Below are 24,192 nucleotides of genomic sequence, written 5' to 3'. Positions count from 1 at the left end.
TTCGCTTGTAGTTATGTAGACTTGATAGTATAGTTGCTTTTTAATGTAATGTGATTAAGTGTGTTTTTGTGGTAGTTTTATTTTCATGTTTAACACTCCCTTACAGACTTCTCATAAGGCAGATCTAGTGGTAATAATTTCTGTCAGTATTTGCTTATTTGAAAAAGACCATAATTCTCCTTCATTTATAGTTTAGATTGTTGGAATACAAATTTTTGGGTTGGATTTTTTTTTAAGTACAATAAATTTAGGCCCCCAGCCTTTTCTGGCTTGTTATCTTTTTACCAAAAGGTCTACTGTTAAACTGTTAAATATCCCTTTGTATGTGACCTTCCCCATCTCTCTAGTTACCTTTAACACATTTTCTTCACACTGGCCTTGGAGAATCTGATACGAGCCTTGAAGATAGTCATGTTGTATAGTATCTTGCTGGTTTCTCTGAATTTCCTGGATTTGCATGTTGACCTCTCTAACCAGGTTAAAGAAATATTCATGAACAATATTTGAAATATGTTTTTTCAAGTGGCTTTGTTTCTTTTCCTGTCTTCTTGGATGCCAGTGAGTCACAGGTTTGGTCTCTACATAATCTCATATTTCTTGGCATCTCTGTTGATTTTTAAAATTCTTCCTTTTATTCGTTTTCACCTGCATGTTGATTTGAGGAACCAGTGTTCAAGCTCTGAGCTTCTTTCATCAACTTGGTCTCTTCTGCTGCTGATACTTGCAATTGCATTATGAAGTTTTTGAAGTGATTTCTAGCTCTGGCACAAGTCTGATTCTTTATTAAAATGGCTATTTTGTGCTGGAAGTGAGGGCTCATGCCTGTATTCCCAGCACTTTGGGCGGCCAAGGCAGGCAGATCACAAGGTCAGGTGTTCAAGACCAGCCTGGCCAATATGGTGAAACCCTATCTCTACTAAAAATTGCAAAAATTAGTCAGGCGTCATGGTGCAGACCTGTAGTCCCAGCTACATGGGAGGCTGAGACAGGAGAATTGCTGAAACCCGGGAGGCGGAAGTTGCAGTGAGCTGAGATTGCCCCACTGCACTCCAGCCCGGGTGACAGAGCAAGATGTCGTCTCAGAAAAAAAAAAAAAGAAAAAAAAAAAAGGCTAATTTGTCTCTCAGCTCTTGTATTATTTTATTGGAGTCCTTAGATTCCTTAGACTGGGCTTCAACTTTGTACTAAATCCAGATAATCTTCATTGCCATCCAGTTGCTAAATTTCATATCTGTCATTTCAACCATTTCAGCCTGAAGAACCATTGAGCTGGTGCAGTTTGGAGTTAAGATGACACTTTGGCTTTTAGAGTTACCAGAGTTTTTGTGCTCATACTTTGTTATCCATGTGGACTGATGTTCCTTCAATGTTTGAGGTTGCTCTCCTTTGGATGGAAGTTTTTGCTTTTATGTAATTTGATGTCTTTGAGGGTTTAACCATGGCATAAATTGGGTTGATTGGCTTTTCCTCTGGATGACTTTAGGAAGCTAAGGCTCACCTCAGCCTGGGCTGTGTGCTCTGATCCTGGGGGCCTGGGACTAAACTTGTTACTTTTTTCTCTGACTCTCAAAGTTAAGCAGCTACTGGGCTGGAGGGGCTGAGGTGTTTCCAGTCAATTGACTATAACAATCCAATGGATGTGCCAGCAAAAGTGCTTTAGGGTGGCTTTGACAATGGGGTTAACTTTGGGGGACAAATTGGGGGGGCACTGTCTCTGCACAGATGCATATGGCAGCACTGAGCAGCAGTGGGTCCTGTGCACATTCATGTCCTAAACCATTGTACATTCGCGGGGCAGGTTTTTTTTTTTCCTTTACTTTTTTTTTACTTTTTTGAGATGGAGTCTTGCTCTGTCACCTAGACTGTAGTGCAGTAGCACACTCTCAGCTCACTGCAACCTCTGCCTCCCAGGTTCAAGTGATTCTCCTGCCTCAGCCTGTGGAACAGCTGGATTACAGGCACGGGCCACCATACCCAGCTAATTTTTGTATTTTTTAGTAGAGATGGGGTTTCACCATGTTGGCCAGGATGGTCTCAAACCCCTGATCTCAAGAGATCCACCAGCCTCAACCTCTCAAAGTGCTGGGATTACGGTTGTGAGTAATTGCACCTGGGCAGCATGGCAGTTTTTTAATATATATTTTAATGCCACTTTTTTTGTTGTTGAAAAGTTGGCAAACACTACAATGACGCTCTTCTGGAAATCTGAAGCTACTCTAACTTCGGAGTTGTTGCAGCTACTTCTTGTGAACTTTTTTTTCTCATCTTGTGACGTTTCTAAGCTATTTTTGTGAAGTCTTTTTCTTTGTCATGTGGGACCACTAGAGTCTCTTTTACATTAGCTTAGTGTTCTAGTGATTGGACAGTATTACCTTAAACACCTGAAGCTGAAAATAAAAAGAGAAAAAATAAAAGTGAAAAAGTGAGTAAACATCTGTTTTTGCAGATTAATTTCATATTGTTACATTTAGCCCAGCCATTTATAACTCTATTTTTTCACTCCTGCATGAGTAGTGCTTGAAAGTGAGCCAGATGTGAAAGCTCACAGAAGTTTTTATCAATTTTTCTAACCTCCTCCCTTCTAGGCTTTTCAGTCTTTATAATGCTCATCTTCACTTGCTTTGGGAAATGTGGCGAATATTAATTATTTTAATGCTTTCTGCTGAAGATGCCAAAAAAACTGTGCCATTCCTCAGACTATGCCAGGTTGAGTGAGGCAAGGGGAAGCCCTTCCCTCAGTCATTCACATTGTAGCCAGAGAGGTCACAATCCAAAGCAATAAAATTGTTTGTGAATGAGGTACATAATGCTTCCTCTGGTACTAGCAGCTTGTCCTCATGGATGTCACTGAACTTGGATATGGAGATCATGGATAGATGATTTAAATTTCAAAGTCCTCTGTTATCAAAAAGTAGCTGCTTTTTATTATTCCTCTGCCTCTGGGTGTTACAAATTTTGGGATATATTCCAAACTGAAAAAGTTTCTCCTGATAGTGTTTGTCAACGTTTTGGAATGAACAGAGCTGTAAGGGTTCCTACATGATATTTTCAGTGACACTGTACCTCATTATTTTATTTTACTTTTAATTTATTGAGATAAATTACATAATATAAAATGAAGCATTTTAAAGTGAATAGTTTCATGGCACTTAGTTCATTCACAATGTTCTGCAACCATCATAACTACTGAGTTCCACAAATTTCCATCCCCAGAAGGTAAAACATTATACTCAATAAGAAGTTTTTCCTTATTTATTCCTTTTATCCAGTCCCTGGCCAATGTACATTTTGTATCTACACGTACACATATTTTGGATATTATATGTAATTACATACATCTTTATGTCTGGCTTCTTTTGCTAAGTATATTTTACAAATTCATCCATGTTGTCATATATATAAATTCTTTATTCTTTTCTGTGATTCACATCTATTCCACTTTACAAATAATCCACAATTTGGTTATTTATCCCATGATAAATGGTCAGAGTGGGTTTCCTTATCTTTTTCCCAGTCTTAGAAGAAAGACTTCCAGCTTTTCACAGTTTGTCAACTGTAAAAGTGTCATACATGGTTTGATAATATTGCAGTACATTCTTTTTATACTAATAAATATTTTCTTGAAAATCTGTTGAATTTTTACCATTCTATTTCCTTTGAGATGTATCTGTGTAATTAACCCTTCATTCAATAAATGTGGTTTGTCACATTTACTGATTTCTGTATACAGAACTATTCTCTATTTTTGCATCTCAAAAAATAAATTCCACTTGATCATGGTGTTGATCCATTTAACGCACTGTGGAATTTGATTTGCTAGTGTCAGGATTTTTGCATTCATGTTTATAGAAATGTTAGCCTATAATTTTATTTTGTGGTAGTGTCCTTGTCTTTGATGCTAGGGTAATCAGTGTCTCATAAAATACATTTGGCTTTATTCTCTCCTCTTGAATTTTTTGAAGACTTCTAAATAATATTTGGTATTAATTCTTCGTAAGTATTTGGTTAAATTACCCATTGAAGCCATTAGATTCTTGATTTTTCTTTCTTGGGTCACTTTTTGATTCCTTATTTTCTATTGGTGTTAAAGTTATTATCTACCTCAGTATCCAAGGTTGACCAGTTGTATGTTTCCAGGAATGTATCCATTTCTTCTAGACTATCCAATTTGCTGGTGTATGGCTGCTAATAGCAACCTCTTACAAGCCTTTGTATTTCTGAGGCATCATTTGTAATGTCTCCTCTCCCATCTGTAATTTTATCTGAGTGCTTTCTTTTTCTCATGGACTGCTAAAGCTTTTTAAATTTTGTTTTTCTTTTAAAAAACTAATTTTTAATTCTATTAATCTTTCCCATTTTTCTTTAGATAAACAATTTCATTTGTTTCTGCTCTAATCTTTTATTACTTTTTTTCCTTCTGCAGACTTTGTGCATATTTTTATTCAGTCTTCCTAGTTCTAGACATAAAAAGTTAGGTTTTAATTTGAGATATTATTTTTGAATGGATATGTTTATTAGTATATATTTCCCTAGAAACACTTTTGCTAAATTTTATGAGCTTTGGTATATTGTGCATCTATTTGTATTGCAATTAAAGAATACCAGAGACTGCATAATTCATAAAAATAGAGGTTTATTTGGCTCACAGTTCTGAAGACTGTACAAGAAGAGTAACATTAGCACCTGCTTCTGGTGAGAGTCTCAGGGTTGCTGCCATTCATGACAGTAGGTGAAGGGGAGCCAACATTAGAACATGGCAAGAGAAAGCAAGAGCTGCAGAAGAGGGGCCAGAGTCTCCTTAACAATAAGTTATCAGAAGAACAAACAGAGTAAAACTCATTCATTACTGCAAGGATGGCACAAAGACATTCCTTAAGTATCTGCTGCATGACACAAATATCTCTCACCAGGCCCAAACTTCAACACTGGGAGTCAAATTTCAACAGGAAATTTGGGACAAATATCCACACTATATCACTGTGTTCCACTTTTGCTTGTCTCAATAAATTTTCTTTTTTTGACCTAATGTCTGGCAGAGTATGTTGTTTACTACATATTTTAAATTTTTCTAACTTTCTTTTCATTTTCTGTATCTGATTTCACAATACTGTGGTTGGAAGAGAATCTTGATATAATTTTAATCTTCTAATCTCTTAAGATTTATTTTATTGTCCAACTTAAGATCTACTTTGGACAATGTTCTGTGTGTTCTTGAAAATATATTGTCTTCAGCTGCTGTAAATAGAATGCACATATCTGTTAGGTTTATTTGATGTATAGTGATAAGTCTACTGTTTACTTGCTACTGTCTGGACAATATATCTTTCTTTTTGCTTGTAATTAGGTATTTATGGCTTTTTATGTTTTAATTCACTTCACCTATTTAGTTCTTTTTAAAAGTTTATTTTAGGTTTCAGGGGTACATGTTCAGGTTTGTAATATAGGTAAATTGTGTGTCATGGGTGTTTTGTGTACTGATCGCTTCATCACAAAGGTAACAAGTATGCTACTCAATAGGTAGCATTTAAATTCTCTCTTTCCACCCTCCACCCTCAAGTAGGCTCTTGTGTCTGTTGTTCCCCCTACCCGCTTTTTGTGGAAACAGAATCTTGCTCTGTTGCCCAGGTTGGAATGGAACGGCACAATCTCAGCTCACTGGAACCTCCACCAACTGGGATCAAGTGATCTTCTAACCTCACCCTCTAAGCAGCTGGAACTACAGGCATTCACCTGCATGCCTACCTGGCTAATTTATTTTTTATTTTTTGTAGGGATGAGGTTTTGCTATGTTGCCCAGGCTGATCCCAAACTGCTAGGCTCAAGTGACCCACCTGCCTCATCCTCCCAAAATGCTTTAATTACATGTTGTGAGCCACTGTGCCCAACCTGTTGTTCCCTTGTGCCCACATATACTCAAAATGTAGTCCCCCCTTATAGGTTAGAACACATTATCTTTGGTTTTCTGGCTTCTTGTTAGTATGCTAAGGATAATGGCCACTAGCTCTTTTCAGGTTGCTGCAAAGGGTATGATCTTGTTCTTCCTTTTATGGCTGTATAGAATGCAATGGTATATATATAATACTATATTTTCTTTATCCAGCCTACTATCGCTGGGCATTTAGACAGATTATCCATGTCTTTGCTATTGTGAATAGTGCTGTGATTAATGTATTTGTGCATCTGTCTTTATAGTATAACGATATTTGGGGAGTTATACATCCAACAATGGGACTGCTGAATTTAATGATAATTCTGCTTTGAGTTCTTTGAAAAATAACCAAACTTTTTTCCATAGTGGATGAACTGCTTTACATTCCCAGAAACAGTGTGTATTCATTCTCTTTTCTCCACTACCTCACCAGCATCTGTTATTTTTTGACTTTTTAAATAGTAGCCATTCTGATTGGTGAGATGGTATCTGATTGTTGTTGTGATTTGCATTTCTCTAACAACTAGTGATACGGAGCATTTTTACACGTACTGGTTGTCTGCATGGATGTCTTCGTTTAGAAGGAATTGTTTATGTACTCTGACCACTTTTTAAAGGAGTAAGTTTTGTTTTGTTTTGTTTTTTCTGGGACTTTTTTTAAAGTTACTTAGGGAATCTGAATATTTAATTCATCCAGAGTTGAGTTTTTGTATATGGTGAAAGGAAAGAATAATCCAGCTTCAATCATTTGCATATGGCTATTAAGTTTTCCTGGCACCATTTATCAAATAGAAAGGCTTTTTCTCGTTGCTTGTTTTTGTCAACTTTGTCAGAGATCAGATGGCCATAGTACTGCAGCATTGTTCTGGGTGCTCTATTCTGTTCCATTGGTCTATGTGTCTTTGTACCACCATCATGGTATTTTGGTTACTATAGCTTAATAACATTGTTTGAAATCAGATAATGTGAGGACTTCAACTTTGTTCTTTTTTGTTTGGGGTTGAAATTGCCTTTTTGTATGAATTTTAGAATAGTTTCTTTCTCTAATTCTGTGAAGAATGTCATTGGTAGATTTATAGAAATAGCATTGAATCTGTAGATGGCTTTGAGCATTATGGCCACTTTAACAATACTAATTCTTCTTATGCATGAACATGGAATATTTTTTCTATTTTTTTCATTTCCAACTTCTTTGAGCAGTGTTTTGTACTTCTTGTTATAACAATTTTTCATCTCTCTGGTTAGCTGTATTGCTAGGTATTTTATTTTTGTGGCAATCGTGAATGAGATTGCAATCTTGATGTGTCTCTCAGCTTGGATATTGTTGGTATATGGGAATGCTACCAATTTTTGTACATTGAATTTGTATGATGATACTGCTGAAGTTATTTGTCAAATCAAGGAGCTTTCAGGCAGATATTATGGGGTTTTCTTGCTATAGAAATATATTGGCTCCAAGGAGACATAGTTTGACTTCCCCTCTTTCTATTTGGATGCCTGTTATTTCTTTCTCTTTCATGAGTGCTCTGATGAAGACTTTCAGTACTAAGGTTAGGAAGAGTGGTGAGAGAGAGAGAGCATCCTTGTTTTGCTCCTGGTTTGAAGGGAATTGATTCCAGCTTTTGCTCATTCAACATGATGTTGGCTATTGGTTGTTCACAGAGAGCTCTTTCATTAAAAAAAATTTACTGAGGATTGTTTTATGTCCTATTTGTAGTTGATTTTATTTGTTTCGTGCAGATGAGGAACTATATTTATTTGTTATGTGCAGATGAGAAACTATATACTCTGTTGTCTTTAGGTCAAGTGTTCTGGTGATATCTATCTTGACTATTTGGTCAAGTGTTGGGTTCAAATCCTGAATATCTTTGTTAATCTTCTGCCTCAACTGTCAGTGGAGTGTTGATGTCTCTCAGTATTATTGTGTGCTGATCTAAGTCACTCTATAGTTCTCTACAAAAACTGCCTATGAATCTGGGTGTTTCTGTGTTGGGTGCATATATATTTAGGTTAGCTCTTATTGTTGAATTGAGATGTTTTCCATCATGTAATGCCCTTTCTTTTCTGATTGTTATTGGTTTAAAGTCTGTTTTGTCTGAAACGAGAATAGCATCCTCTGCTTTCTCCTGTTTTCCACTTATTTGGTATATTTTTCTCCATTCTTTTATTCTGAGCACATATATGGGTGTCATTACATTTGAGATGGGTCTATTGAAGACCACGTACTATTGGGTCTTGCACCTATTCACCATGCCACTCTGTTCATTTTAGTCAGAGCGCTTATTCCACTTACATTCTAGCTTAGAATATGTGTGGATCTGTTCCTGTCATCATGTTGTTAGCTGGTTATTATTTGAACTTGTGTGGTTGCTTTACAATTTCAATGGTTATGTACTTGTGTGTTTTTGTAGTGGTTGGCAATGGTCTTTCCTTTCCATGTTTAGTACTGTCTTCAGAACACTTGTAAACTTGGTTGGGTGGTAACAAAGCTCCTTAGTATTTCAGAAAAAAGATCTTATTTCCTGTCCACTTATGAAAGAAACTTAGTTTGGGTTTTTGAAAGAAAGAATTTTGAAAGAAACAAAATTCTTGGTTGGGTATCATTTTCTTTAAGAAAGTTGAATGGGGTCCTCATACTCTTCTGGTTTTTAGGATTTATGCTGAAAGATCCACTGATAGTCCAATAAGGTTCCCTGCTCCTTCTCTCTAGCTGCCTTTAACATTTTTCCTTTCATTCAACCTTCAAGAATTTGATAACTATGTGTCTTGGGAGTTGTTGTCTCATCGTTTAGTATTTCACAGGTGTTTCTGAATTTGAAGTTTGGCCTCTCTAGTGAGGTTGGGAAAATTTTTAGGGATGACATTTTAAAGCATGTTTACCACGTTGCTTTCTTTCTCTTCCTGTCTTTCAGATTTCCTCTTTATATAATCCCATATTTTTATGGGTTTTTTTTCATTCTTTATTTTTACATTTTTGTCTGAGGTATTCAGAGAGCAGATTTTGAAGCTCTGAATTTCTTTCCTCAACCTGGTCTGTTCTGCTGTTAATACTTACATTCTGAAACTCTCGAAGGGAGTTTTTCAGTTCTATCATCTTAGCGTGGTTCTAGAGTCGTCATTTTGATTTTCATCTCCTGTACAGCTTTAGTATATTCCTTAAAATCACTGGATTGGATTTTGACTATTTCCTCGGTTGAGGAACTTCGTTTCTATCCATATTCTAATTCTATTTCCATCATTTCAGTCTGGTTAATACCATTTGTTGGAGAACTGATGCAATTGTTTGTAGGTAAGAAAATGCTGTGGCTTCTTGAGTTGCTAGAGTTCTTGTGCTGGTTCTTTCTCGCCTGTGTAGGTTCTTTTTCATCTGTGATGTTCATTCTGTCTTTTAAGTTGTCCTTTGAATGAGGTGTTTTGTTTTGTGTTTGCATTTACCTTTTGCTTTTACCTTTCTTGATATTCTCGTGGGTTTAACTAAGGTGGGCCCCATCATCTGGCTTAGATTCTAGTCTGCTTCTTGGCCAAGGAAGATTCTAATCTGCTCCTACATTTGTGGATTAGCCCTCTCCTAATTATTGTTTCTGTTCCTGGGTTTCTTTTGTTGGGCATTCTGTTCTCCCAGGCAGGGGCTGGAGTTGGTGAGAAGTCTTGATTTTGCCCAGTCAACCCTGATTTGCTGTCTGTGTGCTTCCCAGGGAAACATGGGGCTGCACCTGCTCACAAAGTTCAGGTAGAAGCAGGATTGCTGAGTTGGAAGCTGTATTGGGTGTGGCCTGTCTGGCTAAGGGAGTCAGGGAGTGGGTGAAATTGCCCATCCTTCTGTCTGGGTATTTTCAGGGTCACAAAAAGCTGTCCCCGTTGGTATATTGAGGCAGAAGTGGGGCTGCTTTGCTAGAAGTTCTAGTAGGTGTGGCTCATCTGGCTATCAGTGGTGAGGGTGTGTGAAAATGCTCATCCTGCCATCTAGGTGCTTCCTAGGACATCAGAAGGTTGCACCTGGCAGCTGAGTTCCCACAGAAGCAGGGCCTCTGGGCTGGAAGATTTAGCAAGTGTTGCCTCCTTGGCTATCAGCAGTGGGGTTGGATAATGTTGCATGCCCTGCTATCTAGGTGTCAAAAATAACAGAAGGCTGAACCCTCCAGCTAAGTTTACACTGAAGTAGAACTTCAGAGCCAGAAGCTCTAGTATGCCTTGCCTGCCTGGCTACCAATGGTGGTCAATGGGGTCACATGCTCTGCCATCTGGGTATTTTCCAAGACTGCAGGAAGCTGCATCCTCTGGCTTAGTTTACACAGTAGTGGGGCCGCTGGGCTAGAAGTTCTAGCAAGTGTTTCCTGCCTGGCTACCAGCGGAGGGAATGGGTGGAGTGGTCAGCTGAGTTCAGGGCAAAGTGAGATCACAGGGTTATAAGCCATGAGTTCCAACTAGCAAGTGAGAGTGGAGCAATCTTATCACCCCCAGACACTGCAACTGTGGCCTTTACTGAGGCTATGGCATTGTTGCTGGTCTGATCCAGGGTCCAAGGCTTGTACAGATCCCCTTGGATTTGAGAGTTGCACCTGCAAAACATCTGAGGTGCTCTTGGCCTTAGTCTAGTGGCAGACTGGGGGAGGGGTGGGGTACTTTCCCCATCCCTATTCTTGCACAGATCCCTGTGGAGAGCATGGATACCACTGGGCTGCCATGCACTCATCCTTTCTTGTGTTGGAGAGATTCTCCTGGCTCCATGCTGAACCCTTACAGGCTGGTGCCCAGCTTCACTCCTCCTCACTCTCTATGTCCTTCTGCTACCTTGATGGATCATGATGTGGCTTCTCAGATGCTCAGCCTACAGGGTTGGTGCTCATTAAACTCCAGAACCTCAAAATAGTTACATCTGAGAGATTCTGCCTGTGCGACCATTGTCTAAATGGGGAAACAAATTTGTTGCTTCCTGCTTTTCTGTCCGAGAATTCCTTTCCTTTCATTTCATGTAAGCAGAAATTTAACTATTGTACAGTCATAAGTCATTTAACATTGGGGATACATTCTAAAAATTTCATTGTTAGGCGACTTTATAATTGTGTGAACATCATAGAGTATCTGCACACCTAGGCTGTATGGCACAGCGTATTGCCCTTAGGGTATGTATCTGTATACTATTCTTCTTTGCTAGATACTTTAGGGAACTATGACACAATGACATTTGTATATCTAAACATAACTACACATAGGATGGGTACAGTATAAATATAGTATTATAATCTTACAGTGTCACTGTCATATATGTTGTCTTATCATTGACAGAAAAAACATCATTATCTGGTGCATGATTTTGCCAGAAGCTCCATTAAAACTCAGGTCTAACGATCTATATTAACTGCATAAACTTGAATAAGTCTGCATCATCATCTAAAAAATGGGAATTTCAGAAGATTGTTTTGAGAATTAAATAAAATGATATGTATTAAATGTTTAATAAAGAGCCTGACACATGCTCATAAATTCATATCTACTTTCTTTTTAGAGACGGGATAGGATCCCACAGCATGGCTGTAACATGATTAATTTCTCATTCCTGCACTGTTGGACATTTGAATTGTTTCCAGTTTTTCATTGTAATAAGCAAGACATAAATATTTTTAGCATCAGGTACTTGTGACAAAGGTACTGATATGCCTGGCAGTCAACTACCTAAATAATAAAGATATGACTTTTATTAGTGAACAGTACAACTCAATCCTGGAATACCATTATAAAATACCATAATTCATTATTGTTAAAATACATCTGCCAATTTCATATGCCCGAGGAACAAATTATAAATTTACAGGGTAGTCAACTATGAGATCCATAGGCCAGGCTGTAGGAATTTGTGTTGAAAAGGGGTATTAAGAACAGCTTTTCCAGAAGAAATACCGGAAAATTTTATTTGTAAAGAAAAAAAAGTCAGCCCAATAAAATTTAAAGGCAAGATTCTGATATGAGACAAAGAGTAACCACTGTGAAACTGAGATGAACATTCCTAGGATCTTCATGGGGCTATAAATATTATTAACTTCTCTGAAGTTTTAGAAGCAAAAAAAAAAAAAAAAAAAGAAAAGAAAAAAATCACAATATATTCAATATGCACTTAATTCTACTCCCTTTTATTTTTAATTTGTGCAATGCCATTTTTGTTAATATACACCTAAGTATATTTTATAGTTTTAAAAACATAATGAAGATACAACTGCAGGTTTTTTTATGTGAGTTTAATAGGTAAGAGTGAGGTTTGAAGTACAGACAGTCCCATCAACCAGTCAGCATAGTACCCAACAGATACTTTTTCAGCCCATGCTCCCCTCTCCCTCTCTCTGCCCTCTAGTGGTCCCCAGGATCTATTGTTTTCATTTTCTTGTCCCTGTATGTCCTATGTTCAACTTTCACTTACAAGGGACAACATGTATTTGGTTTTCTGTCTCTTTGTTAATTCACTTAAGATAATGGCCTCTAGCTGCATCCATGTTGTTGCGAAGGACATGATTTTATTCTTTTAATGGCTAAGTATTATTCCATGATACATGTTTACCATATTCTCTTTATCCAATCTACCATTTATTGGCATCTAGTGTGATTCCATGTCTTTCTTCTGTGAATAGTGCTGTTATGAACATGAGTGCATGTGTCTTTTTGGCAGGAGGATTTCTTTTCCTTCAGATATATAGTAATGGGATTGCTGGGTCTAATGATAGCTCTGTTTTGAGTTCTTTGAGAAAGCTCAAAACTACTTTCCACATGGCTGAACTAATTTACATTCACAAGAACAGTGTATAAGCATTCTTTTTTTCTTGGCAGTCTCACTGGGATCTGTTATATTTGATTTTATAAATAACTACCATTCTGACTGGTGTGAATGGCATTTTGTTGAGGTTTTTATTTCATTTCATTTTCATTTCTCTGATGACTGGTGAAATTAAGCATTTTTTATGTTTTTTTGGCTGTATGTGTATCTTCTTTTGAAAAGTGTCTGTTCACATCTTTTGCCCATTTTTTTTTATTTCCTCCAAAAAGATGGGATACATATGCAGAATGTGCAGGTTTGCTACACAGGTATACATGTGCCATGGTGGCTTGCTGCATCTATAAACCCATCCTCTAAGTTCCCTCCCCTCACCTCATAACCACCAAAAGGCCCTGGTGTGTGTTATTCCCCTCTCTGTGTTCATGTGTTCTCATTGTTAAACTCCTTCTTACAAGTAAGAATATGTGGTATTTGGTTTTATATTTCTATGTTAGTTTGCTGAGGATGATGGCTCCAGCTTCATCCATGTCCCAGTAAAAGAATATGATCTCATTTCTTTTTAAGGCAGCAGAGAATTCCATATTGCATATGTACCACATTTTCTTTATCCAGTCTGTCTATGATGAGCATTTCGGTTGGTTCCATGTCTTTGCTATTGTAAATAGTGCTGCAATAAATATAGGTGTGCATGTGTCTTTATAGTAGAATCATTTATATTCCTTTTGGTATATACCCAGTAATGGATTTGCTGGATCAAATGGTATTTCCAGTTCTAGATACCTGAGGAATCACCACTGTCTTCCACAATAGTTGAACTAATGTACATTGCCTCCAACAATGTAAAAGCATTCCTATTTCTCCACAGACTCAACCAGCATCTGTTGTTATTTTATTTTTTGAGATGGAGTCTGCTCTGTCACCAGGCTGGAGTGCAATGGCATGATCTCAGCTCACTGCAATCTCCGGCTCCTGGGTTCAAGTGATTCTCCTGTCTCTGCCTCCTAAGTAGCTGGGAATACAGGCATGTGTCACCATACCCAGCTAATTTTTGTATTTTTAGTAGAGACAGGTTTCACCATGTTGGCCAGAATGGTCTCAATCTCCTGACTGCATGATCTGTCCTGCTCAGCCTCCCAAAGTTCTGGGATTACAGGCGTGAGCCACTGCACCAGGCCTGTGTCTTGACTTTTTAATTATCACCATTCTAAGTGGCATTAGATGGTATCTCATGTGGTTTTGATTTGCATTACTCTAATAATCAGTAATGTTGAGCTTTTCTTTTCATATGTATCAGCCACATAAATGTCTTTTTTGACAAGTGTCTGTTCATGTCCTTTGCCCACTTTTTGGTTGTTTCTTGTAAATTTAAGTTCCTTGTAGATTCTGGATATTAAAAGTTTGTCAGATGAGCAGCTTGCAAATATTTTCTCCCATTCTGTAGGTTGCCTGGTCACTCTGATGGTAGTTTCTTTTGCTGTGCAGAAGCTCTTTAATTAGATCCCATTTGTCAATTTTGACTTTTGTTGCAGTTGTTTTTGTCATGAAGTTTTTGCCCATACGTATGTCCTGAATGGTATTGCTTAGGTTCTCTTCTCATGGTTTTTATAGTTTTAAGTTTTACATTTAAATCCTTAATCCATCTTGAGTTATTTTTTTTGTATAAGGTATAAGGAAGGGGTCCAGTTTCTGTTTTCTACATATGGATGGCCAGTTTTCCCAACACCGTTTTTTAAATAGAAGATCCTTTCTCCATAGCTTGTTTTTGTCAGATCTGTCAAAGATCAGATGGTTGTAACGTGTGGTTTTATTTCTGAGGTCTTTGTTCTACCCCATTGCTCTACATGTCTGTATTGGTACCAGTACCATGCTGTTATGGTTACTGTGACCTTGTGGTATAGTTTGAAGTCAGGTAATGTGATGCTTCCAGCTTTGTTATTTTGCTTAGGATTGTCTTGGGTGTACCAGGTCTTCTTTGATTCCATATGAAATTTAAAGTAGTTTTTTAAACCTATGTTAAAAATACCAACGGTAATTTGATGGGAATAGCATTGAATCTCAAAATTGCTTTGGGCAGTATGGCCATTTTCATGATATTTATTCTTCCTATTCTTGAGAATGAAATTATTTTCCCATTTGTTTGTGTCCTCTCTTATTTCCTTGCACTGTGGTTTGTAGTTCTCCTTGAAGAGGTCCTTCAAATCCCTTGTGAACTGTATTCCTAGGTATTTTCTTCCCTTTGTAGCAACTGTGAATGGAAGTTCATTCATGATTTGGCTCTCCACTTGTCTATTGCTGATGTAAACTAATACTTGTGACTTTGACACATTAATTTTGTACCATGAGACTTTGCTGAAGTTGCTTATCAGTTTAAGGAGTTTTGGGGCTGAGATGATGGGGTTTTCTAAATACTAAATCATGTCATCTGGGAACACTTGACTTCCTCTTTTCGTATTTGAATATCCTTTGCTTCTTTCTCTTGTCTGATTGCCTTGGCCAGAACTTCCAATACTACGTTTTATAGGAGTCGTGAGAAAAAAAAATTCTTGCCTTGTTCTGGGTTTCAAAGGGAATGCTTTCAGCTTTTTTCCATTTAATGAGATATTATTTCTTGTCTTCTGCTAGCTTATGGATTAGTTTGTTCTTGCCTCTCTTTTTTAATTACGATGCTAGCGTATCAATTTGAGATCTTTCAAGCTTTCTGATATGGGCATTTAGTGCTATAAATCTCCCTCTAACATTGCTTTAGCTGTTTCTCAGAGATTCTAATACATTGTCTCTTTGTTCTCACTGGTTTCAAAAAATTTTCTGATTTCTTCATTAAGTTCATTATTTACCCAGGAGTCACTCACGAGCTGGTTCTTTAATTTCCATGAAATCGTGTGGTTTTGAGTAAATTTCTTAATCCTGAATTCTAATTTGATTGCACTATGGTCTGAGAAACAGTTATTATTTAAGTTCTTTTGCATTTGCTGGAGTGTTTTACTTTCAGTTATGTAGTCGATTTCAGAATAAGTGCCATGTGGCACTGAGAAGAATATATATTCTGTTGATTCGGGGTAAAGAGTTCTGTGGACGTCTACTATCTCCACTTGATGCAAAGCTGAGTACAAGTCCTGAATATCCTTGTTAATTTTCTTTCTCATAGATCTAATACTTACAGTGGGGTTTTAAAATCTCCCACTATTATTGTATAGGAATCTAAGTCTCTTTGTAGGTCTGCAGAACTTGTTTTATGAATCTGGGTGATCCTGTATTGTGTATGTATGTATTTAAAATAGCTCTTCTTGTTGAATTGTTCCCTTTACCATTATGTAGTGCCCTTCTCTTTTCTGTTGGTTTACAATCTGTTTTGTCAGAGAATGGAATTGTAACCCCTCCTTTTTTTGTTTTCCATTTTCTTGGTAAATTTTCCTACATTCCTTTATTTTAAGCTTATGCATGTCTTTGAACGTGAGATGAGTTGCCTGAATACAGTACAAGAATGGGTCTTGACTCATTATCCAATTTGCCAATCCATATCTTTTAATTGGGGCATTTAGACCATTTACATTTAGAGTTAGATTGTTATGTGTGAATTTGATCTTGTCATCATGATGCTAACTGCTTATTTTGCACACTAGTTGATGCAGTTTCTTTACTGTGTCATTGGTATTTATATTTTGTTTTTCAAGTGGCTGGTACTAACTTTTCCTTTCCATATTTAGTGCTTCTTTTAGGACCTCTTGCAAAGCAGGCCTGGTGGTAATAAAATCCCTCTGCATTTGCTTGCCTGGAAAGAATTTTATTTCTTCTTCGCTTATGAAGTTTAGTTTAGCTGGATACAAAATTCTGGCTTGAAAATTCTTTTCCTTAAGACTGTTGAATATTGGTCCCCAGTGTGTTTTGGCTTGAAACTTTTCTGCTGAGAGGTCTGCTTTTAGTCTGACGGACTTACCTTTGTAGGTGACCTGGTCTTTTTCTTTGTCTGCCCTTAACAGTTTTTCCTTCATTTCAACCTTGGAGAATCTGATGATTATGTGCCTTGGAGTTCATCTTCTCATGGGGTATCATAATGGTTTTCTCTGTATTTCCTGAATTTGCATGTTGCCCTGCCTTGCTAGATTGGGGAAATTCTCCTAGATAATATCCTGAAGTGTGTTTTCCAGCCTATTTCCATTCTCCCCGTCTCCTGCTGGTACTCCAGTCAATTGCAGGTTCAGCCTTTTTACGAAGTTCCATATGTCTTGGAGTCTTTGTTTATTCCTTTTCGTTCTTATTTCTCTTGTGTTGTCTGCGTGTCTTATTTCACCAAGGTGATCTTCACACTCTGATATCCATTCTTCCATTTGGTCTATTTATCTACTGATATTTGTGTGTGCTTCATGAAGTTCTTGTTCTGTGTTTGTCAGTTCCATTAGGTTGTTCATGTTCCTCTCTATACTGGTTATTCTATTTAGCAATTCCTCTAACATTCTGTTAAGGTTCTTAGCTTCTTTACATTGGGTTAGAACATGCTCCTTTACCTCAGCATAGTTTTTTATTATCCATTTTCTGCCTGTTTCTGTCAATTCATCTATCTGATCCTCCATCCAGTTCTGTGCCCTCGAGGCACTGTGGTCATTTGGAGTAGAAGAGGCACTCTGGCCTTTGGGGTTTTCAGGATGTTTTCATTGATTTTTTTTCATCTTCATGAGTTTGTGTAGTTTTGGTGTTGGAGGCTGTTGACCCTTGGATGAGGTTTTCTAAGTACAGAATTACATCATCAACAAAGAAACAGTTTGACTTATTTTTTTTATTTGAATGCCTTTTATTTCTTTCTCTTGCATGCTTTCTCTGGCTAGGAATTCCAGTACTATCTTTAGGAGGAACAGTGAGAGTGGGCACCCTTGTCCTGTTCCAGTTCTCAAGGAGAATATTTTCTGCTGTTGCTGATTCAGATGGCTTTCATTATTTTGAGGTATGTTCCTTTAGACAGATACTTAGTCTATTGAGGGGTTTTATTATAAAGGAATGTTGGGTTTTATCCAAAGCTTTTTCAGGACCTATCAAATGTTAATTTTTTACTATTTAATTTTATGGATACATAATAGGTATATATAATTATGAAGTACATGGATATTTGTAGGCAGATATACAATGCATAGTAATCACATCATGGATAATAAGGTATCTATCCTCTAAAGCATTTATCTTTTGTGTTACAAACAACCCAATTACACTAGTTTAGTTACTTTTAAATGTACAGTTACATTATTTTGAGTATAGTCACTCTGCTGTAATGTCAAATACTAGGTTTTATTCATTCTTTTATGTGATTTTTTTTGTACCGATTAATCATCCCCACCTCCTCCCCACTCTGTTAACACCTTTCCCAGCCTCTGGTAACCATTCTACTCTCTATCTTCATGTATTCACTTGTTTTGGTTTTTACATTCCACAAAAAATGTGAGAGCATGTGATGTTTGTCTTTCTGTGCCTGGCTTATTTCACGTAACATAATGAGCTCCAGTTCCATTCACACTGTTGCAAATAACGAGATCTCATTTTTCATGGCTAAATAGTGCCCCATGGTGTGTAAGTAACACACTTCATCTATTGAACACCTAGGTTGCTTCTAAATTTTGGCTTTTAAACAGTGCTGCAACAAACATAAGAGTGCATGTATCTTTTTCATATACTAATTTTGCATTTTGGAAGTATATATAACAATGAGGTTGTGGGATCATATGTAGTAGCTCTATTCTTAGTTTTTTGGTAAACTTCCAAACTGTTCTGTATAGTGATGGTGCTAACTTACATTTCTATCAGCAGTGTGCAAGGGTTCCCTGTTCTTCATATCCTTACCAGCATTTATTATTGTCCATCTTTTGGATGAAACATAGGCAATAACAAATGATGATATATCATTGTAATTTTGATTGAATTAATCTGATGTCAGCTAACACCCCTAGTACAATGTTAATATCAGTGGTGACAGTAAGAATCCTTGTCATGTTCTAGATCTCAGTTAAAAGGCTTTCAGCTTTTCCCCATTCAGTATGATACAAGATGTGGGTCTGTCAAATATGGCTTTTTGTTTGTTTATTTTTTGTTTTTGAGACAACAACTTGCTCTGTCACCCAGGCTGGAGTGCAGTTGTGTGATCTTAGCTCACTGCCACCTCCCGCATTCCAGCAATTCTCCTACATCAGCCTCTCAAGTAGATGGTACTGCAGGCACCCACCACCATGCCCAGCTACTTTTCATATTTTTAGAAGTGACGAAGTTTCACCATGTTGACCAGGCTCGTCTCAAACTTCCGACCTCAAGTGATTCGCCTGTTTCAACCTCCCAAAGAGCTGTAATTAAAGGTGTAAGCTGCCACACCTGGCCATATATGGCTTTTTTAAATTATACGATTTTTGTTTTTGATAATGTTTATGCAGTGAATTATACTTATTGATGTGGGTATGCTGAACCAACTCTGTACGTGAGGAATAAAGTTTATTTGATCATGATGAATTAACTTCTTGATGTAATGCAGGTTTGGTTTGCTACTATTTGGTTGAGGGTTTTTATGTTTATATTCAGCAGGAATATAAAACTAAAAAGTTCATTTTTCTTGTATCTTTGCTAATTTTTGGTATAAGGATGATGCTGGCTTCACAGAGTGAGTTAGGAAGGAGCCACTCTTCCTCAATTTTTGGAATAGTTTCAGTCGAATTGTTACTTTTTTTTTTTGGAGATAGAGTCACTCTGTTGCCCAGGCTGAAATGCAGTGGCATGATCTCTCCTCATGTTCTGAACCTCCATCTCCCAGGTTTAAGTGATTCTCATGGCTCAGCCTCCTGAGTAGCTGGGATTACAGGCACCCACCAGCACACCCGGCTAATTTTTGTATTTTTAGTAGAAATGGGTTTTCACTATGTTGGCTAGGCTGGTCTCTAACCCTGGCTAAGAGATCTGCCCACCCTGGCCTCCTAAAGTGCTGGATTACAGGCGTGAGATACCGTGCCCGGTCTTTAAAAAAAGAAAAGAAAAGAAAAAATTACCCCTGATAGACAGACTTTGGCTTCAAATACATCTGGTCCAGGGAATTTGCTTTGCCTGGTAGGTCTTTTATTACTGATTTAAATTTTTAACTTTTGACTGATATATTCAAGTTTTTACTTATTTCCTGGAAGTGTGTGTTTCCAGAAAGTTATCAATTTTCTCTAGATTTTCTAAATTGCTTGCATGGAGGTATTTCTAACAGTTTTTGAAGAGTTTTGGTTTTCTATAGAATTAGTTGTAATGACATCTTTGTCACTTATGATTATACTTATTTGGAACCTTTTTGTTGTTGCTAATCTAGCTGGTGGTAAATCAAACATTTTTATTACTTGGAAATAACAACCCAGCTTCATTAATCTTTTGTATGGGCTTTTCATTTTAATTTCATTCAGTTCGTCCCTGATTTCAGTTATTTCTTTTCTTCTGCTATATTTGGGATTGGTTTATTCTTTCTCCCCACTTCTTCTAGGTGTGATATATCCTTAATTTCAGATCTTTCTAACTTCTAGATGAAGGTATTTGGCACTATACAGTTTCTTGCCAATACTGCTTTCACTGTATCCCAAAACTGAAGTAATTTTTTGTCTCTTTTTATTAACTTTAAAGGACGTTTTCATTCCTGCTATAATTTCATTGTTCTCCCAAGAGTTATTAAGGAGTAAGTTATTTAATTTTCATATTTTCACATAGTTTTGAGAGATCTTCATGGTATTGATTTCGATTTTACTTTTTGATAGGGAAGAAGAGCAGAGAAGTGCTGGTTAGAAAAGGACAGGTCACAGAAGGGCGCAGTGGCTCACGTCTGTAATCCCAGCACTTTGGGAGGCCAGGGCGGGCAGATCACCAGGTCAGGAGATAAAGACCATTCTGGCTAAAACAGTGAAATCCTGTCTCTACTAAAAATACAAAAAAAATTAGCCAGGCATGGTGGCGGGTGCCGGTAGTCCCAGGTACTCAGGAAGGCTGAGGCAGGAGAATGGTGTGAACCCAGAAGGCCAAGCTTGCAGTGAGCCAAGATCGCGCCACTGCACTCCAGCTTGGGTGACTGAGCAAGACTCTGTCTCAAAAAAATAAATAAATAAAAAGAAAAAGAAAAAAAAAAGAAAGGAAGAAAGAAAAGGGCAGGGTCAGCATTCAGGGTTCCACTCTTGGGCCTATACACATGGATCTAAGTGAGGATAGGCACTCCTGTTTTCACACTCAAATGATGCTTTTCCAAAACCAGTCTGCCGCAGGTCCCATCCTGTGTCCATAAAAACCCCTCCAACGGCTGGGCATGGTGGTTCACGCTTGTAATCCCAGCACTTTGGGAGGCCAAGGCAGGCAGATCACGATGTCAGGAGTTCAAGATCAACCTGGCCAACATGGTGAAACCCTGTCCCTACCGAAGATACAAAAAAAATTACCTGGGCTGGGCACCCTGGCTCACGCCTGTAATCCCAGCACTTTGGGAGGCCGAGGCGGGCAGATCACAAGGTCAGGAAATCAAGACCATCCTGGCTAACATGGTGAAACTCCATCTCTACTAAAAACACAAAAAATCAGCCGGGCGTGAGTGGCAAGTGCCTGTAGTCCCAGCTACTCAGGAGGCTGAGGCAGGAGAATGGGAGGTGGAGCGTGCAGTGAGCTGAGATCATGCCACTGCACTCCAGCCTGGGTGACAGAGCCAGACTCCCTCTCAAGAAAAAAAAAAATTACCTGGGCATGGTGGTGTACGCCTGTAATCCCAGCTACTCAGGAGGCTGAGGCAGGAGAATCACTTGAACCCAAGAAGGTTGCAGTGAGCCGAGATCTAGTCTGGGCCACAGGGCGAGTCTCCATCTAAAAAAATACAAACAAATAAACAAAAAACCCTAGACTCTAACAAACAAGCAGCTGGGTATTGGGAAAAGCAGAGGAGTAGAAGAGCACACTGACAGGCACCAGCAGATGCCAGCAGGCTATCAATGGCAGGAAGGCATGAATTTGGTTGTGGGTTGTGGGAGAAAAGTCTGATCGCTGGACCACCCAACTCCAGAGGAAGGCCATCTTTCCACGCCATCCTCCTTCTGGCCTCCCCATCACCTCACTGAGAGCTAGTTCCACTCAATAAAGCCTTGCACACATCCTCCAACCCATGTGATCCGATTTTTCCGGTACACTAGGGCAAGAATCCAGGATATAGAAAGCTCTCTGTCCTTGTGATAAGGCAGAGGGTCTAATTAAGCTGATTAACACAGTTGCCACACACGCCCACTTGGGTTTCAGGAGCTGTAAACACTCAACACTACCTGTTGCCATGAGGTCAGAATGCAAAAATGCTTCCCACAAACTGCCTGCCTCCCTGCTCCCTCTAGGGATTTGACCAGGGGAGCAATAAAGAAGCAAGCCACTCCCCAGTTTCATGCTCTGTGAGGGGAACAAGGGAACTCTTTCTGTTTCACTTGTGTAGTATCAGATACTAATATTTTGTTTCCATGTTTAACATTCCCTTAAATACCTCTTGTAAGTGTAGTCTGGTGTTAAAAAATGTCCTTACTGTTTCCTCATTTCATAAGGATTTTATTTCTTCTTCACTTATGAAGCTCAGTTTGGCAGGATATGAAATTTTTTGATTTTTTTTTTTTTTTGAGGATGCTGAGAAACAGGCCCCCATCTGTTTGAGATTGTAAGATTTCTGCTAACAGTTGTTCTGGTAGTCTAATAGGGTTTCTTTAATAAGTGACTTGATCTTTCTTTTCACCTGTCTTTACAATTTTTTTTGTATTGACGTTATTGAATCTAATGACTGCGTGCCTTGGGGATAGTCATCTTGTATAGTATCTTTCAGGGGTTCTTTGTATTTCTTGAATTAGCATGCCCATTGAGGCAGTAAGATTGGGGAAGTTTTTATGGACTGTATCCTCAAATATGTTTTCTAAATTGCTTACTCTCCTTTTCTGTCAGGAATGCCAATGAGTCATAGATTTGGTCTCATTCATAATCTCATGTTTTTTATAGGTTTCGTTCATTAAAAAATATTTTTTCTTCATTTTTGTCTGAATTGACTCAAAGTCCCTGTCTCTGAGCTCTGAAATTCTTTCTTCAGCTGGTTGTACTCTACTATTTCTTTGGGGAGAGTGTTCTTCGGCACTGGGGGCAGAGTGTTCTCCAGAGAAGGGTTAGTCACCCAGTTGAAAGTTCTCCCATACCATGTCCCACTTATGCTTGATAAGTCTTTAACAAATAAATGTAAAGTCAACAAAGGAAATCCTAAGACAGGTCAGTTCCAGGTCATTGTAAAGTTCTTCAGTGTCACTGAACTGAACAAACTGCTTAGAACAAACCCAACAGTTAGTTTTGTATAAATGGGCCATGGCAGATACTGTAGGGGCTAAAAGGTGTGACATATTACTAAGTCTGATAAAAAGTCCCAACAGACTTAGTGATAGTAAAACACTCATGTTTACTTCCTGTTAGTAACCATCATTCCTGCTATGAGAATAATCATTAACCAAAATGCTAGAGTAATTGAGATGCTCTGTCTGATATTCCACACTGGTGCTTCTGTATATATATAGTTCTACAGCAAATAGTAGAGTGAGTATAGCAATTCCTGCAAGGGTGGCATAGTAAATAATTTCCATCAAAAAGAAATTCTACTATTTGGCTTAAAGGAAGATGTAGAAACAACAAAAAGTATTTGGAGAAGAAGGGGCAAGACTGAGTAAAATGAGTAGCTCTCACTCAGTTACTTACCTTTTGTGATTTTCAGCTTAAGCTCTCTTACTTCTTCACATTGATATTCAGGACATTGCTCTGAACTGTCAGGGGTTGCTCCCACAGCTCTCCAGGCTTTGACTTGTATGTGATGTATCCAGGAGCCAGTTCCTGTAACTTTTATTGCTGAGGGGGTTGAAAGAAGAACAGTATAAGGCCCTTCGTACCGATACTAAATCTTCTGGGTGAAATAGAGGTGGCCCTATTTTCTGGGGTTGGGCTTTTGTCAATTGCGCTAATTCCTGTTGGAAGTGAGTCAGAGAAGTTACATGCCTAACTACCGCTGAGGTTTCCTGATCTGATAGAAAATCATTGGTTAATGGAAGGCTGTCCATACAGAATCTCAAAAGGACTCAGACCTAATTTTGAAAGGGTATTTCTTATTCTTATGGGAAGAAGAGTGACCCAAGAAAAGTGAGTTTTTAGGACAATTTCCTGAGATGTTTCTTGATAATATCAGTGTTCTCTACCCTTCCTGAGGATTGGGATAACCAAGCACAATACAGATGATATTGTGTAGACTTAGTATTTTTTAAGAGCCCTTGTGTGACAGCGGCCTTTAATGAGCGCCCATTGTCAGTTTGAAGATACTTAGGTAGACAAAGCAGGGAGTTATTTAATTAACGAACACTTTTATTACCTCAGAGACTTTTTCATTATAGTATGGAAATACCTCTACCAAGTTAACAAAGGTATCTACCCATACTAGCAGGTATGCCCTTTGTCTCTGGTATGTGGGTGAAGTCTATTT

The 24,192-nt window shown here is 38.1% G+C and overlaps 1 long non-coding RNA gene across 1 annotated transcript in view; it reads right to left on the bottom strand.

Moving 5' to 3' along the window:
* The window catches only part of LOC139360955 (uncharacterized), a 266,593-nt gene that overhangs the window by 160,176 nt on the left and 82,225 nt on the right, over positions 1-24,192 (bottom strand). Inside the window, exon 2 of the long non-coding RNA XR_011618515.1 lies at positions 23,421-23,567. This is a non-coding gene — a long non-coding RNA (uncharacterized lncRNA). The remainder of the gene's footprint in view (positions 1-23,420; positions 23,568-24,192) is intronic.

Source organism: Macaca nemestrina, chromosome Y, assembly GCF_043159975.1.
Source record: "Macaca nemestrina isolate mMacNem1 chromosome Y, mMacNem.hap1, whole genome shotgun sequence".
In the NCBI taxonomy this organism is placed as follows: Eukaryota; Metazoa; Chordata; class Mammalia; order Primates; family Cercopithecidae; genus Macaca; species Macaca nemestrina.
Note: the sequence above shows the minus strand (reverse complement) of the source record. Positions and strands in the feature narration are given on the sequence as shown.